The sequence below is a fragment of the Lonchura striata genome, chromosome 3, assembly GCF_050655825.1.
Source record: "Lonchura striata isolate lonStrDom1 chromosome 3, ASM5065582v1, whole genome shotgun sequence".
Lineage (NCBI taxonomy): Eukaryota > Metazoa > Chordata > Aves > Passeriformes > Estrildidae > Lonchura > Lonchura striata.
In genome coordinates this window covers 107,034,811-107,049,407 of record NC_140705.1, presented here as the reverse complement: position 1 = coordinate 107,049,407, position 14,597 = coordinate 107,034,811, and the positions used below count along the sequence as shown (strand labels likewise).

General features: G+C 40.6%; 1 long non-coding RNA gene across 3 annotated transcripts in view; it reads left to right on the top strand.

Annotated features, from left to right (window-relative positions):
• Nucleotides 1-364: 364 nt before the first annotated feature.
• The window catches only part of LOC146768056 (uncharacterized), a 75,279-nt gene continuing 61,046 nt past the window's right edge, over nt 365-14,597 (top strand). The window contains exons 1-2 of one of the 3 annotated variants that reach the window (XR_014954035.1): nt 365-1,315; nt 8,595-8,715. This is a non-coding gene — a long non-coding RNA (uncharacterized LOC146768056). Of the gene's footprint in view, nt 1,316-5,915; nt 6,043-8,594; nt 8,716-14,597 lie in introns of those variants that run through there. The other 2 variants (XR_014954034.1, XR_014954036.1) reach the window with 2 other exon arrangements.

Here is a 14,597-nt window from a genome sequence, read left to right as displayed (position 1 = left end):
TAGAAAACAGCAAGACTGGTAAGGACTGTATAACAACTCCACTTTCTTCCTTTGTGTCTATTTGTTTTACTGTCATTTGTCTGTATTCTCTGGAGTGCTAAGCAACCTCAGTTCCTGTAGATTTAGCATTTTACAAGACTCTTCCCTCCTTCCATCTTGGTCTCATGATCATTTAGAAGAAGGGAAAATGGCACCAGAATGAAATAGGAAACACAGTCTTTGTATTATAATAGGATAACAAATAGTACTGTTTATTTTAGCAAGGCTAAGAATCAGTAGTTTTTCTTATAATCATTTAGGTAATTTCTCCTGTTAAATGTTTAGAGTGCTGAAATACTGTATTAGTGCTGGGCACTAATGATAACTCCGCTCTGATTTCTGGGACCTGGGAAATCATTTGGAGGCTAATTGGTAAGGGTGGGGTGATACTACAATCTGTGAATCTGAAAAGTCACTGCAGGGTCTGCATTTGCAGATGAAAGATGGGAACGTGTGTTATAATTTTATTTTTTCCAGAGAGAGTGACTAGCAATGCAGTTTTCTCTTTTAACACTCTTTACTAATCCAGAATGAGGGCTTCCTTCCACTTCCCCTGCTTCCCTTTCCTTCCTTTACACCAGCAAATGTTTGTCTTTCAAGCAACTGGACTACATGGAGTCATGAATTTAAGTGGCTGACAAATGCCATTAAGGTCTGTTGGCTTGACAGGAGCTAAATGTTGGACACCAACAATGAGATGTAAAATACTGAATGACAAGTACATGTTTTGATGCCACTCCCTAAATCCAATTTTCTATGCCTGAAGGAGGAGACTTACTGCCTTGGACAGTCTTTGGGTCTGGCCGTCTGCATTATGCTACCATTCTCAGGGTCTAATCCCACAAATCTAATCTCACAAATCTAATCCCACAAATCTAATCCCACAAATTGCATTCCTCATCTCTTTCACTGGCTGTTCCCAGGTGAATGAAGTTTGTAGAGATGCTCAGCACCTTGCAGCCTATGAGTCTTAATGTAGGCACACTGTTTGTGGTAACTGGGAGAGGGGCTGCAGCCAAACCTCATCCCTAATGGGCTACAGCTGTGAAAAGCAGGTGGACAGCATTGAAAGCAACGAGACAGGGAGTGTCCAGGGGCACTGACCAACCACCAATGGGATCAGAGGGCACACAGGTGCAGTGTATGAACATGAGGGGTATAAAAGGTTGGGCTAAAGAGCAAGGAGGATAGATCCTTGAAGCCTTCTGAAGTGGTGTTGCTCTGTATCGGTAGATACCTGAAGCCTTCTTGTGAGGTATGGTGTTACTCTATATGGGTGAGTGCTCAAAACCTTCTGAAATTGTATGGTGATACTCTGCGTATTGTGGCTATCTCAACTGCAACACGTGCTGTGATGAAAATACCTGTAAAATCCCAGGGAATTTGAGTTTAGGCAATTAGCATGGCTTAATTTCTTCCATAATTTCCATGCTAAATATAAATGCTTGTTTTGTTATGGTTGGCATCCAAATGCTTGTATATACCTTTTCATTGTTCAAATCAATTTAGTCAGAGCTGAAGAAAAAAATCTATGGTGTCTTTCAAGTAAGCAAGGAAAAAGGCATGTGGTGGTTAATTCTATTTCTGTTTTCCTCCATCAGCAAGTGGGTTATGAAAGCCTCATCTTTACCAGAGAGGGAATTGTTTGTATGGATAAGAGAGAGGCTGAAGAGGGAGAACAGGGTGAAATATTTGGCAGGAAAAAACACAGATGTGATGAGAGAGGAAAGCTTGCAAGATCCATTCAGTTTTTCTAGAACTGTGCCCACTTATGGCTGGAGAAGCTGTCAAGAGGCACTTGCATATTGTAGCACAGGATTTTGAAGGATCTGCCTTTGGGAAGGTGTGAAACTGGGACGTTTTCACAGCAGTAACCAGCAGATGTGTTGTGTGACATCAGCTCTGGAAGTAAAGGCTGATAAAGTGTCTGTAGAAGCTAGAAATGGACATGACAGCTGAAACTGCTAGGGACTTAGGTTTGATTATTAAAGAAATTGAATTCACATGCTGCTTGTATATCACTGGAGATCTGTGTGGATTTTGTTTCCTTGGGAGGTAGTTGGAGAGCCAGGCCTTGTAATGGAGACATTTGTAAGCAGTACATAAATCTGTAGGCTTTATCTGGAGAATTGCAGGCTGGTGATCCCTGTTGCCTATATCTTGAGCTCTGCTTTTCTTTTTTATTATTTGAATAATTTCAACCTGTGATTCATTTCATGAAAGAATTCCTCACCTCCTACTGATTTGGAGTATTTTGTCCCAACTCCAGACAAGATGTCAGCAAATGCGGACATTTTTGTTTTCAACCCAAAATGATGATGAAACTGAGGACAGAGCTGTCATCTGAGGACATTTGTATTCCCAACATCTGTGGTCAATGAGCCAAGCTTGTGTGAGTCCAGTGGTTAATCAGTTGGGGGGAATCTGCACATCTTATTTACCTGAGTCAGCTACCTAAAGGATTTGCAAAAAATTTGAATCATTGGGCTGCTGGCTGCAGTAAGCATCTGTTCACATCCTGCCTGCTGTAATTAAAGAGGCAGGGATGTGCTACTTAAAAAAAGAGGAAGTGGCAGTGCATGGCTGGACTGAGTCTAATTGTTTTTTCTAATGTTGTTACTGTTGTCTCTTGCTAGTCCTCATGTCAAGGCTATTAGTTGTGACTGTCCATGATGTATAGAACCATGTTTGGGGGATTTTTAGCTCTCAACACTCCTTCCTTACTTCTTAGTGAACAGAGGACTAATAAAGTGATGGATAATAGTTTTATCAGTAGTGCAGGAACAGGGCCATCCAAAATGAACCATGGAGGGCAACAATCAGCCCCTGGGAGGGGCTGCTCTGAACTGAGAACCATCAGCTTGGGGCACAGGTGAATGAAATTAAAATCACAGCAATTTGTAGGCCTCATGTGTCTTTAGGTTGATCAGTCATGTCATGCTGCCTAAATGCCTTACTTGTAAGCTAAGAATGATGGAATATCCCCAGTCTTGAGGAGAGGAGTTCTGTTGTGAGATTTCTGAGCTACTGGGGTACTGCAGTGGGGGAAGCACAACTCAAAAGATGGAAGCTGCAGGATAAAGTGGCCTCTTCTCTTGGTGTAGGTATAATATGCATCTATTTGGGTGTTAAAGGAAGTTTCTGCCACTGAAACTCAGCAGATAGACTATTTATTTGTTGGGGGAGAAATGGTTTAACCAGACACATTGCATGTTGTCTTATTTGAAATCTCTAAAAAGGCACTTAACTCATAAACTTAAAGCCAATGGATAGCTCTGAGTTCCCATGGAAAGCAAGTATCTTTTCTGAAGTATAAATAGTATGATGAGTCTTCTAGCATGTGGTTCCACCTGGTTTTTGCCTCCTTTCTAACAGGAAACATGTTCATGAAGTCAGATTCTCAGTGTTGGTAAAACACTAAGTTAATAAGATAGTGGTTTTTAGCTTTGATAGCCTAAGGATATGAGGCAGATAAAGTTTCATTATGTCTACTGATCCAGCTAGAACAAAATAGATCCTGTAGAAGGCCTAAAGCTTTTCTGGGTTTTCCTGACTGTCATTTGGCCTTATTTAAGCCTTTAAATCTCCCTACTCTGAGCTATTCAGAATAACCATTGTCAGTATTGAATAAAAGCTTTAACCAGCTTCAGAACTTTTTAAAATCCACTTGGGAGTATTCTTATGATACTTTTAATTGCTTCTTTCCTACTGAGATATAAAAAATCACAATGAATTGGGGCTTGTGGTTTTGTGCTGCCTTGCCAGTGCTTTGCTGTGGCTGCATGTGGAGCAGCCCTGACAAACACCCAGACACTGTGACAGCCCCAGACTGGGGCCTGATCCAGTTGTTCTCAGTAGAGAAATCCATCCACAGGCTGCAGTGCCTTTTGGATGATGGCAATTTGATTTCTTTTGAACTGACTCCAGAGCATGTGTTGGGAGTTAACTGAGACTGGGGATGACACATGACCTAATCAAGTTACCATGTGGGTCTCCTGAGAGAGGTGGCTCTTGCGTGGAAACCATCTGCAGATTCCACTTTGCCTCAGCATGGCCATAACCTATCTGTCTGTGTCTCAGGTGAAGGAATAGCCTGAACTGTGAGCACGTGCAGCTGGCAGATAGCTGTGTGTCTGAAACTGAACTTTTGCACTCTGAAGCAGCAGCCTGCTGCTTGCTGGCTGCAGTTGCTATTACTCAGTTGTAAATTCTGATATAGTGGCACATGCCAAATCCTCCAATTAAGAACCCAAACCCTACAATTAATAAGCCCTGAGAAAGAACCAGCAACAAGGAGGCTGATCAGATGTCATGCTTCTGCTTTAGACTGGGAGGAACACAGGCTTTTGGTGCTGGCTTCCCAAAAAGATTACATGAAAAGACATGGGTGGAGATTCTGGCTGGAGCACAGGTCCTGGATGTGTGTGTAGATCCTGGAAATCAGTGAGCTGTATGGAGACAAATGCTTGAGGATGTGCAGGGACACACTGGCCAGTCATGCCTGAGGCTGGTGGCTGCAAACAGCTGCATTGCAAGAACTGGAAGAACTTTCTGCCTACCTTGCTCAGGCTAGCAATGATCTTCCTCTGGGGAGGGGGCAGTCAGGTCTTGGTGAACCTATGAAGCTTGGATGAGAACAAGTGAAGACAATGTTAGATAATCAGGCTGGGTAAAAGCTCTTAAATAAACCCCTGTCCACTGCTTGTTATTTACTGTTGTGCCAAGGACAGTCTGCTGTACTCCATGTGTGGTGAGGAAGAAGTCCTCTCCTCACAGGAGGAGGACAGGCACCATTCAGGTTTTGTTTTTGTTCTTGTCACTGTAATGTTTTTTAAGAAATGCATGCAGTTAATTTTAATGTCTGGGTGATGTACTTGATAGTTCAAAGGGAAAAGCCTCCATTTTTCAAATAGCTATCATTGTAATTGGGAAAACCTAGCAAAAACTGTGCAATTAACTTTGTTAGGATTGTTAACAAGGTGTTAATTGGTAAAAATAGTGTTCTTTGCAATGAAAAACTTTTCTCAAAATAAGTGGGAGAGAATCCTCAAAGTTTTTGGAGAGACATTCAGTATGACTCATCTGGCAGGAATTTGAAGTGAAAAACTGGAGAAGAGAAGGAAAGAGAATGTGTTGAGGTAGCTTCTTCAAACCTTTTCAGTTTTTATGGTAGGATTCTAATTTGCAAAATGTTGAGGATCTTTAGAAATGCTAAGATGTACCCCCTGTATGAGGGGGAAAAACCCAACTCTTCCTGTACACAGGCAGTTTTCTTAGCAACCTGGAATTCTTTTACATCACTCCGCAATTCTTAAATACCATTTCTCTGTATCTAAGCATGCCAGTAATGCTGAAGCAAGAGCCCAGCTCAGCTGTATTGGATCTGATCAGAAAACCAGAATTCATTAAGCCACTTAGGTCAGTGGGAGCACTGGGAATTGGGGAATAACATTGGCAGTTTACTGCTCCCTTGGCTCAGCTTCAGCCCAGCTTGACCTGTCCTTGCCTCTGTGATACAGTGGAATATTTCTTGCAGGTGGCAGTTTTTGCTGGACTTACTTTTTCAAGCATTTAATTCATATTCTTCATCCATAGCTGTGTATTTTGGACAGCAATATGGGCAAGTATTAAGGGCTGATATTGACTGTTGGAATAAAGATATCAAACACAGCTTTGAGAGCTGCTAATTAGAGTTTAGATGCAGATGAAAATCCCTTTTGGATCCTCTGCAAGGTTGGATATTGAAGCGTAACTTGGTGCTGGCAACCATCCCTCAGGCTTTGGCCTTTGTTGAAGGTCACAGTGAAATAGGTTTGCTGTTGCAGAAGATGAATATTGCTTAAAAATGGCTTGCAGCACATTCATTGGAAGATTTCAAAATCTTTACAGAAGTAGGCTTGCCACATGTTTTCCACTCTGCACTCTCCACTGAAAAAGGGGGCAGAGATGAAGTTCACTGGATTGCCCACATTGCTGCATTCAGCCAGCAAGAAAACCAGCAAGGTAATCAGAGTCTTAGATTTTAATGGGGTGTTTGCTTCACATATAATTTAAGAAATGTGAGCCATTTTTATGGGCTGTTTTTCAATATCACTGTTTTGATGGGACCTTCTTCAAATGTCTCCCTTGGACCTTAGTGGTGAAGACTTCATTCCTTGTGCACAAGAAGACAGGGTAGACAGCCTTTTCTGTTTCTTTCCTGTTATCTTGATCTTTGATTTCTAGACAAAAGAATTAAAAAAGCATTAATCCATCTGGTTCTCAAAGGAGTATTTCATTTGCTGCCTCTCAACAAACTGATAGTGAACAGTGAAAATGAAAAGAAAAATAGAAAAATCTCTAAAGTGGGCAAGCAGTTGGATGAAGAACATACACAAAATGTGGCACTTGAAAGAGAAACATCTAGCTGGATTTTGTTGGGGGAGTACATCAATCATTAGTTTATTTCTGATCTTGTTTATCACTTTCATTAGCAACCTTGGCATAAAAAATAGATTGTGCTAATGAAATTTCCTGATGACACTCCACTGGGACACAAGTCAGAGCTCCAGCCCGTATTAGTGGTGTAATTTAAAACTCACCTGTCCTTTCTGAATATGTATTTGTACCTGTGATTTTTAAAATTCCGGTGGGGGAAAAAAAACACTCCTTGTGTACCTCTATTTTTTTCTCTCCCTGGACATATTAAAGGTTTAGTTTGGCCCAACTGCTTGAAGAATTTATAATTTTTGAAGGTGTCTGTCAAGTTGGAATTCATTAATTTCTCCTGCCAAAACCAAATGAATAATGTAACTTGACGCAAGAGCTCCGAGTGAGGGTTACAGATAATTATTCATTCTCAAGACTTTGGCTATGAATCACTTTTACTGTGCAGTCTATCTGCTTATGTAGCACCACCAGCTTCATATTTCTGTTTCTGATGTGAATAATTTTCAATGATTTAAAATGTAAGGGAGAACATGTTTGTGTTGAACACAGGTAACTATGACCAAAAGACATGAAAGCTTTTAAAATGAGAGTTATAAGGGCCATCTAAGTGGCAATTAGAATCCTTTAAAAATTCATTCAGATTTAGTGAAACATTGCTAACAATAATTCATAAAAGTAATTGCCCTGTGCACATGAAAAATTTAAATGTGATAATTTAGTAATTAATCTGAGCTGTCAGGAGGCATTTTATGGGTAATCAGACATTTCTTCAGTCACTGCTGTGCCTTTAGGAAATTGAAAAATTACTTTGTGGAGGCAAGATTATCTAAAATAAGTGTTTTTTCTGGAAGCAAACAAAGAAACCTATGATTTTTAGAAATGTGCACTGTAAGTTGATAAGGGCAACCACTGGAAGCAAAGAAAGAATCAATTGTGGAGTTACATTGGTTCAGATTAGTTATTTCAAGTAAGCAGTCTTTGAGAAGTGGATACTTCTAGATTCCCAGATACTCCCCGTGCAGATGCATTATCCAGCCCCCCAGGAAGGGGAAGCAGGAACTCTCCATTACAGCTTGCAAATCACTCTGTTAATTTTGAAAGAGAAAGCTCAGTTCTCCTTTCATTTTACTTGGATGGAACTGCTGACTGTACTGCATTTCAATTCCGTTTCCTCTAGAATAAGGGAGGCTGTAGCTGGCTGTGTGTTTTTGCAGGGCACATTGGGGGCATTTTGGAAGTTTAGTGGGAGCTGCTGATGCATAAGGAATGCAAAGCTATGCCTTTAGATTTGGTTACAGTTCACTCCCACTCGGTGCAGGTGTTTATGGCCTGAAAAGGGACAAGAAGACCTTTAAATCTTACACCCCGCGTCTCTAAATCACTCTGGGTCGAAGATCTCGTGGCGATTGCCTCGGTTGTGTTACTGCTGTTGTTTTTGATCTTATCTAGGTATTTCTGGGGGATTCTGAGGTTGAGAAGGAAACTTTTCCAAAGATCAGATCTGGTTGGGATTGCTGCACTGTTCAAATATCTGTTTGTTGGAATTGATTTGCCAACTTATCAAAAAGAAACACTCTCCTATTATAATACATAGAGTGATTGTTTAAAAATGCTGGTCTCAGATTCTATTTCAAGAATTGAAATAAATATCATTAGATGTCAATTTTACTTTGTTGTTTATGCATCTGGTGTTCCTTTTCCTAATTTCTGCTGTTTACTGAGTTTATTGAATGCTAAATGGGAATAGATCAACTTATATTTCTGGTCTGCTTTACTTTATGATTTAATGAAAGGAAGTTTTCAGACAAAACACGAATTTGTGTTTTTTTTCAGAACAGAAAATAGAATGTATTTCTGTTGAAGTATGGATTTTTAAAAATCACAACCTGGAAGTCCCTCTTTATTTGCCACAAAGGTTAAATATGGGTTTAGATCAACATGACAGTTTCTTTTTAGTGCTGTGAGAATGAATGTAAAATCTTTTGGAATATTTCTACCATAAAAAATCATTAGACATAATTAGCAAAATAATATTTCTCATGAGAAATGGTATGAAATATATAATTTGGCAAGAAGTAGCACAGCCCAGTGTTAAAGCTTTTCAATACTGTCTCCTTTTCCCATAGATCATTTAGAAGTCTGATTACCACTTGGAAGGAGCTGTTATATCGAGTCTGTGCTCTTATTCTGCACTCTGGAATGGGGCCCTGCTCTCTCATCCTGGCTCTCTAAGTCTACCCACCCCAGGTAAGAAAATGAAGATCCTGCTGAGAGAAAGCACCTTGAAGATAATTTTCTTTCATCTACAGCTGCAGTGTTTGGCCATGCTAAGGTTTGCAGAGCTATAAAACATTTGATAATCCCAAGGGTGGGGGAGAAACTGAAGGACATCTCTGGAGTTTGTGAATACTAAGGAGAAACAACAGTGAAACAAAGATTCACTGGCTTGTATATAAGCATTGTAGAGGATGCTTGCCAAATCAAAGCCCAGGTGTTAATTCCATCTGTACACACTGTAGCCATATTTAATAAAGACTTAAATGCAGTGTTATTTAGCTATTTGTCTTGTTAGCATTTTGCCTTTTTTGTGCAAAACCTGATGCATGTTGATGTGATCAGCTATGACTAAGAGGATGGTTTGAGGCTGAAAATCACTCAAGGACATGTTCTCATTTAACAGAGCCCTTTTAAATTGGTTATGGTTCTGTCTGCTTGTGAGGCATTCTCTGATGCCAGGCTGTTTTGTGCCCTCTGACTGTCATGGCCAGACAGGAATACCTGGTATTTAAAGGGAATAGAGAGTGGGCAGAAGGTCTTCATGTATGGGAATTGAAGGGGTGCTCTTGGTGTATTTCCTGTGCTTGGGGTTTGATTTCTGTCCATTTAGGCAAAAAGATCAATGCCAGCACTCTATCAATCCAGTTGAACCTCATAAGTAATCTTGTAATTTCAACGGAGACTCCAAGGAAGTCCTGCTGGGCTTGAATTCCTGTTTCTTTTAGATAACTTTTTATCTAGGTCAGGGTTGAAGTTCTTGCTCAGAGCACTGTACTCCCCTGTCATTGCTGTTGGATTGACAGAGACAGTTTTCAGTTTCTAGCTCTCAAATGCTACAAAACAGTGGTGCCCTTTAGGATTTCTCTAAGGTCTGGCAGGAGCCTCTGGTCCTGCTTTCAGTCCCTGTACAGGAAGTTGAATAGGCAAGTTCTTGCTAAAGACTTAGGCCTTTCATTTTTTTCTCTCCTTTCTGTCAATATTGCAGTGTTTCAATAGGTTTCTCTATGACCTCATGTTTCATCTCCACCCCTACTATTCATTTTGGTAATTTGAAATCCTGTGCCAGTTGGTGCATTGCTGTGCTGAGAATGACTTGTGGCTCCCTGGATGGCAGCCCTCACATCTGTGCTTATGGGACAAACAGCTGCTGTGGGTGTTCAGGTAAGGAGATGGGATGAGAGACATCCATTGATGTTCTCCCTTGGACACTGGTGGCTAAATAGGGACCAAAGGGAGTGAAAGAGCCCTGAAATCATAGAGCCTTCCCTACCAGTGAGTCCAGTCCATGTCTGAAGCTGAATGGTCTACAAATTCCCTTTCTTTTCTATGTTGGCTGATTGCAACATGTTTTAGAGCAGAAGGATGCACTTTCTGTCCCATGGCTGTTTGCTCTTCAGTCACTGTTATCTGGAAAACAGGCATTGACAAGGATGCTGCTTTCCTAAAGTTCACCAAGGTCTGTACTCTGTTTTTTCGGGAGCAAATAGTCAATGCAATTTTCAAACCCTACTAGGAATTACAGCTTTTATTCTACAATGAGTGCCAAATGAATGCTGTTCAAAATTGGAGCTGCATTGTATTGCCTTCCTCAGAGAAATCCATGTGCTCTGGGTTGGGTTTTTTTCTGCCATTGGCATATTCATTTGTGTTGCACAGGGAACTGGGTCTGTTTTGAAGCTAAATCTTCCCAACCAAGCAGCAGCTCTGGCTCAGCTTTGGTGGTTATTTAGAGTCTCAGGAGAGAATCGTCAGCTGCTCCAATTGTACATTCAAACACACAAGGTGATATGCTAATTGGGCTTTCATTAGTGCCTGGTTGACGTCACCAACAGAGTAGAAAGGGGCTAAGCAGATGAAGTACTTTTCCACTCTTGAGCTGGTACTGATGCAGCTATGTGCTATAGCTTCTTTATTTTATTTTTTTTTTTAATTTGGAGAGTTCTAATTTTCTGTGTGACTGCATCTGTGCACTGTAGCATTCAAATATTGCCCTGGTGTATTATACTCAGAGCTGAGCTTTTTATGAAAAAGGGAACAGAGGCTGTAAATTTCCTTTTTTCTTTAGTGTTATTGCTGTCTGGGGTAGATTCAATTAGGTTAGACAAGTAAAATTTCATAAATTGACTTATGACTGTTGTTCACATACGAGTTCATATCTGCATAGTTAGGCAGTTTGTGTCCTCTGAGAAACACAGGTAGTGTGGATAATAAACAGCTGGGTGTCATTTAATGAGCAAGTGAGAGGCACAACCCTGCTTTTCCAGGAGGGTTTCCACCATGCCAGCTCAAGCAGAAATTGTAGCTGGATTTAAACAGAATCTGTTCTTTTTTTCAGAGCTGCCAGTAGAAACCTTTGCAAACTGAGAAGCTTTTACATAGCAGGCAGCTTTACAATAGGGTACATGATGGTTCTAAATTCACCATGTGATCTGTGTGGGGTATGGTACAGCATCACAAGTCCATCAGAATGGCTGTGTTCCTCTATTCACCTCCAGAGGTGAAATACTTCATCTCTGTGTCTCTGCTATCCCATCACCTGTACAATAAGGACAGTATCTGTGTCTCCCTTTGGAAAATGATGTGCTATGGCAAGTCTAAGCTAAGTCTGCATCTTCAAGAATTAAAAAATTGCGTTTTGGCCATAACTATTACAGGTAGTTTAAGGAGGAGTAGATTTGCTTGATAGGAAACCATTTTTACTCAGCTCTAAATGAAATAAGCTTATTATTAAATGTAATCAAATACAGTTGTGATTGGAAGTAGATGCTTGTGAGTTGGAGAAATGTTTTTGTCCTGTAATAAATTAACTCAAATGTAATAAAACGGATAAGGACAGAAGGGAGCTCTGATGCTGGAAAGGCCATAGCGATACCATTAGGGTTGTTTCTTTTTTAAACCAGAAATTGAGAGTACAGCAGTATTTATTGCTCTAACTTCAGCAAAAAAAATAGTGACAGCAGGGTTCTTGTTAAACTGGGACATATATTTCAGTGACTAGAAACCTATTGTAATCACAATTAGAGAGATGTGATCTTAGGCTTTAGTCCATAATTAATGCTGTTGGTTTACATCCAGATTGCAGACAAAGATACTTGACTAAATATTTTCTTTTTGCTTCTGTCATTAGCTGGGGTGCATAGATGAAGTGGCTGAGGCTGTCTTGCTCCTTAGTTCAATTATTAGACCTCTGTTGTTTCTCAAGTATAAAAAATTCTGGCAACAGAGGATGAAGAATTATTCCAAAACCTATCACTGGGATGAACGAATTAAATCCATCATGAATTTAAATGCAACCATGTATTATAACCTCCTGCTTTTCACTGGGCCTTGTTCCTATGTAAATGCTATATTTTTTGAAAGGTGTGGGCAAGGGCAAATTCAAGGAGTTGCTGAATTCTTTGTCATGAGCTCCTATTGTAGTTCATTTACTTCTCATCCATCTTGCTGAGGAAAGAGCTAGGTAAGGTCTTCATTGAGGAAACATGCACAGTGAGAGGGCAATTTAAAACTCCTTCCACTCTTCCAAGCAGAACCACATCCCTGGGTAATGAGTGCAGGGAATGAACCCAGTGACTGCTGTGGTTGTGCTCAGCAATAACAGCTGAGGGTTCCCTTGTAGGTGCTTTGTTTGCTCCATTTCTGCCTAGGAGCTGTTCAGGAATTGCTGTCACTGGGCTACTCAGGGTCTTGGGAGAGGTGACTGTTCTTTGGGACTGTAGTTTCCAGTTGTCTGGGACATGTGAAGGTAAATGCAGGTATGTAGCTGAAATATGAACAGAGAGATCCACAGGAAAGAAATCCAGCCAGCAGTGATGTGTTTTAATCTTTATAAATAGAATTCTTCCCAGGAGAAGCAAAAATTGCCGTTAATGAAGATGCTCTTCCTTAATAATCTCTTCTCATAAATCCACTGACAATTAAAAGGGGAATGGCTGTTTGTGAGCCAGAAGCAGCTTATTTGCCCACCAGATGGAGCTAAGAAATTCTCTCTAGGCTGGCCAGGAGCTATGAGTGCTCCAAGATTTCCTAGCCTGGGGTCCTGCAGTGTGCGTAATGCCAGGGTTTATTCCCCCTGTGTGACAGCTCCTGCTCAGGGCTGAGGGCAGCCAGGCTCTCCCAGCAGCTGCTGCAGGGACACACAGGCTCTGCTGTGCTTTAGTCCATCAGTGTTTCCATGTCAGATTATGCTGTTTTTTTCTTAATAATGCTGGTATTAGCTGTACAACTTGCTGAGGGGATGGGCGTGGAAGGTTCACTTAATACAGCAGAGTAGAGGTGCTGTGTCAAGGGTGTTGGAGGTTTGTGAGACCTTGATGGTCCTTGGAGGTGTGCCTTGTCCCCTCTGAAGGGATAGCAAACCTCATGGTTGTCTTTTTGATGGGAGCTAAAGGCCTCCCCCTGCCCTAAGGTGAGCACCACCTTTTTCTTTCTGAGATGAATGTGCTACTAGTGGTTTATACCCAAGGATTAGTAACTGTGGCAGTCCTTGTGTCCTCTTCTGGCTGGGTGCTCCTAAAAGCTGACACCCAGCTATGAAGTCATGTAAAGAGGACTTAATTTAAAATAAGTTTAAATAATTGTGGGGAAGGAGGGCCAAGGTAATTACACCAAGCAGCCAGGTGTTTAATTTCTTTACCTCTTTTCTGCTTTAAAATCTACTGTCCATTTGCATAGATTGTCTCAGAATTTAATTTTTGGTCAGTGGTGTTATGATTGCTAGTTGCATGAGATGTTTACGACAATGCTTTTAAAGCTTTTGGTTCTCATATTTGAAGGGTTAAAATGGAGTGAAGTGAGGTTTAATTGAAAAAATTGTTTGTCTAATTAAAGTTACTTGTCAACATATTTTTGATGAATCTGCTTATAACTGAAACAATATAAATTACTTAAACTACAGATAAGGAAACATAACAAGGAAGAAAGCAGCTTATGTACTGGTTTATAGGAAATGTCATTAAGTATCCCTGGAGTGGTATAATAGGAGGACTTAATTTGCTTATTCTTGAGGTAAATTAAGCACTTGAATTAGTTTCTATCTCCTAAAAATCCTCCTTTGCACTCCTGGAGTAGATGGCTTATTCAGAGATTATGTTCTAGATGCAATTTTTTTTTCTTCTCTCAATAAAGATATTTCCCTCTAGCAGGATGACCTGAGCATTTTTATGTGCAATCAGGAAGATGGCTTAATTAGCCATAGCAGAGGTTGAGAGGGATAAATCACATGGCTGAATGATGCTGTGCAGGTGGAGGCTTCAGGAGCCTGTGGGGCTGTTCATACAGCCACAGTGTGGTGGGAGCTGGCCCAGCAGGAAGTTTCAGGACAAACAAAGGTCTCTCTGAACAACAAGCTGATATTGGGGACAACCAGTTAATGGTTTTGAAGGTGTTTTTTTTCTTTTTTTTTTCCTCTCTTTTTTGATTTCATTAAAAAATAGATCAGGCAGGTGCTACAGCCATCCTTGATGAGAATGTGTAACAGCTCAGGTTAAAATAGGGGAATAAGATGGGGAAGTTTGAACTGAAAGGAGAATGGCTGACTTGCTTAAAATCCATTAAAGGTTGCTTCTTGGTGCTGGTGAAGGATGGATGAGGCCCCAGAGAGAATGAGCATTTGAAACAACTTTGAAAATGGAAGCAGTGGGGTGGGGGGGACAAGCAGACACCTCCAGTTTTTAGAACAGTGGGATGAAAAGTTTAAAACAAATCACCTAGAATCCGATGAGGTGTAAATACAGCCAAATGTGTTAAACCATGACAACAATCTCAATTTCCTTCCACATTAGAATAGCAGACAGTGTCGATAAGGAAGTGGTAACTTGTATTTTCTCTGCAGGAGAGCTTCTTGGTACTGT